The 4,961-nt window shown below is 38.9% G+C and overlaps 1 non-coding gene across 1 annotated transcript; it reads left to right on the top strand.

The window, feature by feature from the left end:
* The first annotated feature begins 4,632 nt into the window (after positions 1-4,632).
* Positions 4,633-4,739, top strand: LOC121268718. The gene has a single exon (XR_005941229.1). It is a non-coding gene; the product is annotated as a small nucleolar RNA R71 (small nucleolar RNA).
* The last annotated feature ends 222 nt before the right edge of the window (positions 4,740-4,961 follow it).

Here is a 4,961-nt window from a genome sequence, read left to right as displayed (position 1 = left end):
TTGATGGAACACTTTTTTGAATTAAAGTCTCCATCCACATAGAGTTTTAATCTTTGTCCATTTACTTTTAATGTCTCTTTTGTCTCGTGATCGACTTAACCGCCCCATAGGGAAATACACGGATCACAACAAATGGTCCCAATCACTAAGAGCGCATCTTTCCCAGGAAGATTCAAAATCTTGAGTTAAATAATAAACTTTCTTTCAGGAAAATTTGTAAATCCGAGCATTCCCATAAGTATCATTGCGGAACTCATTCATCTCGTTGATTTGCAATATTCTCTTCTCACCGGCCGCTTGTATATCGAAGTTCAGTGTTCTCATAGACTAATAGGCTCTGTGTTCTTGCTCCACGAGTAGATGACATGCTTTTTCGTAAACAAGCCAATAAGGCGACATCCCGATCAATGTTTTGAATGCTGTCCGATAGGCCCATAGCGTACCATCTAACCATCTCGCCCAGACTGTCCTAGAGATGCTCATAGTCTTCTCCAATTCTGTCCGAGAGATGCTCACAGTCTTCTCTAGTATGTGCTTCAGCTCCTGATTAGACACCTCGACTTGGCCGCTCGTTTGAGGATGGTAGGGTGTCGTCACGTGATGGGTAACTTCATACTTAGTCAGTAGCGCATCAAATTGGCAATTACAAAAACGCTTCCTACCATCACTGATTATGGCTCTCGGAGTGCCAAATCAGGAAAATATGTTCTTCCGTAGGAAATTCACTAGAACCCTCGCATCATTGGTTGGCAAGGCAACCACTTCCACCCATTTGGAGACATAATCTACAACCATCAAAATAAATTTATTAGAAAATGAGCATGGAAAAGGACCCATGAAATCTATGCCTTAAACATCAAATAATTCAATTACTAAGATATTAATTAAAGGCATCTCATATTTCCTAAAAATGTTGCCAACCCTTTGACAATGATCACATAAATTAACAAATTTAAAAGAGTCTTTAAAAATAGTTTGCCAATAAAAGCCACATTGTAAAACTATCGCTGCCCTTTTTACTCCTCAAAAGTGGCCGCCTGCTTCTAATGAGTGGTAGTGCCTGAGTATGCTCTTCATCTCCTCCTCAGGCACACATCTCCTGATTATTTGGTCCGTACAATGCCTATATGGAAAAGGTTTCTCCCAAAAATAATATTTCAAGTTGGAGAAGAACTTCTTCTTTTTTTGATATGTCATCTTGGCCGGTAGAATTATGGACACCAAATAATTTACCATGTCGCCATACCCGGGAACGACTTGAACAACTATTAATTGCTTGTCCGGGAATGTCTCACTAATCAGGAATTTCTCCTCGCTAGCCACCCCTTTAAGCTCAAGAAGAGATAAGTGGTCGGCCACTACATTCTCGGTACCTTTCTTATCTTTTATTTCCAAATCAAACTCTTGAAATAGCAAAATCCATCTTAACAGTCTTGGTTTGGCATCCCTATTCGAAATCAAGTATTTTAGAGCTGAGTGATCAGTATCGATGACCACCTTTGAACCTATCAAATAAGAACAAAATTTGTCAAAGGCAAACACAACCTCTAACAATTCTTTTTCAGTAGTAGCATAATTAAGTTGAACTTCTGTCAAAGTTCGACTTGCATAATAAATAACATTAAAAATTTTATCTTTTATCTGCCCCAGCACAGCCCCTATAGCATAATCGCTAACATCACACATTAATTCAAAAGGTAATTTCCAATCTGGCGATACGATGATAGGTGATGAAATTAATTTATTTTTCAATGTTTCAAAAGTATGCAAGCATTCATCAGAAAACTCAAATCGAATATTTTTAATCAACGGATTGCAAAGAGGTTTTGTAATTTGAGAAAAATCCTTGATAAACCGACGATAGAACCCGACGTGACCCAAGAAACTTCTCATACCCTTCACATTGGTCAGTGGGAGTTTGTCAATGGCGTCTATCTTTGCTCGGTCGACCTCAATTCTCTTGAAGGAAATGTGGTGGCCGAGCATTCCCTCCTCGACCATGAAGTGACATTTTTCCTAATTTAAAATAGGATTTGTCTTCTTGCATCTCTGCAAAATCAAAGATAAATTAGATAAACAATTATCAAAAGAGTGACCCAAAACCAAAAATTCATCCATAAAGACTTCTAAAAAACTTTCCACCATGTATGAGAAGATGGACATCATGCATCTTTGGAAAGTGGCTGACGCATTGCAAAGACCAAAAGGCATGCACCTATATGGAAAAGTGTCATAAGGACAAGTGAGAGTGGTCTTCTCTTGATCTTCGGGTGCAATGGTTATTTGATTGTAGCTGGAGTATCCATTTAGAAAATAGTAGTAAGCATGGCTGGCAAGTCTTTCTAGCATTTGATCAATGAAAGGTAAGGCGAAATAGTCTTTCTGAGTTGCATCATTCAGTCTTCGATAGTCTATGCATACTCGTCATCCAGTGACCGTCCTCGTCGGTATGAGTTCATTGTTGCCATTTTTTACCACGGTTATCCCTCCTTTCTTTGGGACGACTTGCACTGGACTTACCCATGCACTATCTAAGATTGGATAAATGTTCCCAGCATCTAAAAGTTTTAATACTTCTTTATGCACCATTTCTTGCATTGATGGGTTTAGTCACATCTGGGGTTGGATGATCGGCTTAAAATTATCCTCCATTAAAATCTTGTGCATGCATATTGAAGGACTAATTGATTTTATGTCTGAGATGGTCCAACCCAAGGCCATTTTGTGTTCCCGCAAGACTCTCAGCAATTTCTCTTCCTCAACATCACTCAAAGAACTATTAATAATAACTGGAAAAGTAGAGCCCTAACCTAAGAAAGTGTATCTTAAATTTGATGGAAGCCGTTTGAGTTGAAACTTGGGTGGTTCCTTACTTGGAGATGTCGGGTGAGATGAGCTTAGCTCTTCCACTTTCAGTTTTATTGAAGGATGAAATGATGGTCTAGCTTCCAAATATCTCTCACACTCCCTAACCTCTTTATCTTTGGATTTAATAGATGTGGAGTGAGTAAGACATACCTCAAGTGGTAGCTTTGGAAATTTAGCTCCATAAGTCTCATCGGCCATGACCACTTCTCAGTCACTTACTTGAAAACAATATTGTACCTCGGAAGGAAATTTCATGGATTTAAATACATCAAAAGTGATTTGCTCCTCGCCAACTATCAAAATGAGTTTCACTTACTAGACATCAATTAAGGTTCTCCCCGTCGCTAGGAAAGGTCAGCCTAGTATCAAAGGGTTCTCCTCGTCCTCCTCCATATCGAGCACAATGAAGTAAGTGGGGAAGATAAACTTATCAACTTTCACCAGTACATCCTCAATGAGTCCTCTCAGGTATTTAATAGATCTGTCCGCCAACTATAGAGAGATGGTGGTCAGCTTTGCTTCTCCAAGACCCAATTTCCTGAAAATAGAGAAAGGCATTAGATTAATCCTAAATAGCATAAAGCTTTATCAAAATAGGAATTTCCTATAGTGCAAGGGATCATGAAACTCCCGGATCTTTCAACTTAGGCGGCAACTTCTTTTGTAAAATTACACTGCTCTCCTTGGTTAGCATTACCATCTCATGCTCCTCCAGCTTCCTCTTGTTTGATAATATTAATATGCAGTTGCTTAAATATATTAAGAAATTTAGAGAACTGATTATCAATTTTATTATTTTCTAATCTTTTTGGAAAATGAATTGGTGGATCATTAACTGAAGGAGAATAAGTTTCAGATGTAAACTCCTTGGATTTCTTGCGCTTTGAAACCCCGTTATTTTTCTTGGTCTTCTTAGTTTGCTAGTTGGTCGCATCTTACTCCGCTTCTTCTACCTCGAACAAGGCTTCCTTAATCTCAGACTCCATGTTCTCAGTAGCATCTGCATCTCACTCGGTATGTATTGTTTGCGGTTGATCATATGTTGGCCCACTTCACAGTGTTATGGCTTTGACATGTTCCTTTAGATTGGTCACAATGTTGCTCGGTAAAGTCCATGTTGTCCTCTCAGTAAGCATGTTTGAGAGCTTACCAATTTGAGTCTCAAGGTTATGAATCGAAGCCGAATTGTTTTGGATTGCCAAATCTGTCTTTTGCATGTATTGCAAGAACATCTCCTCAAGTGTCGGCTTCTTTTCTTGTTGTGGAAATTTTTGAGGTGGTCTAACTGGTACTTGATTATTTCTCCATGAAAAGTTATGGTGATTTCTCCAACCGGGATTGAACATGTTTGAATAAGGGTTGTTTTGACGTTGGAAATTGGACACGTAATGGGTTTGTTCATAACTCGGTTGGGCGAAAGGATTCCCCACTTGGCAATCTACTCTTGAATGATTTCCTGCGCAATGATCACATACAACATTAGTTTGAATAGCATTAACGTTCATCTTACCTAGTTGTTGTGATAGATTTGTCATTTGCGCTGCCAATGTGGTAATAGAATCAAGTTCAAAAACTCCAGCCGTTTTTCTCGGCATTGTTCTCTCTGTCGACCATTGATAGTTGTTGGATGCCAATTCTTCTAGAAGTTCATATGCAGCTTCATGGGTTTTACTCATTAATGCTCCTCCCGCGGCCTCATCAACCATAAATCAATTTATGGGTCCCAAACCATTGTAAAATGTCTGTACTTGAAGTCAGGCTAGGAGGTCGTGATGTGGACACTTGCGCAATAAATCATTGTATCTCATTCATGCCTCATATAATGATTCACCCTTAATTTGGATGAAGGTAGTAATATCATTCCTTAACTTTGCTGCCTTGGCCGGAGGGAAATATTTTGCTAAGAATTTTTGTGCCAACTCTTCCCAGGTGCTGATGATGCTAGGTGGCAAAGAGTTCAACCAAGTCTTGGCTTTTTCCCTATGTGAGAAAGGAAAAATTCTTAATCGAATCGCATCATCTGTCACTACATTGTGCTTAAAAATATCACAAATTTCTAGGAAATTTACAATATGGACATTAGGATCCTCTTG

This window comes from Juglans microcarpa x Juglans regia, chromosome 5S, assembly GCF_004785595.1.
Source record: "Juglans microcarpa x Juglans regia isolate MS1-56 chromosome 5S, Jm3101_v1.0, whole genome shotgun sequence".
NCBI classification, from domain to species: Eukaryota; Viridiplantae; Streptophyta; class Magnoliopsida; order Fagales; family Juglandaceae; genus Juglans; species Juglans microcarpa x Juglans regia.
This window is presented reverse-complemented; position numbering and strand designations above follow the sequence as displayed.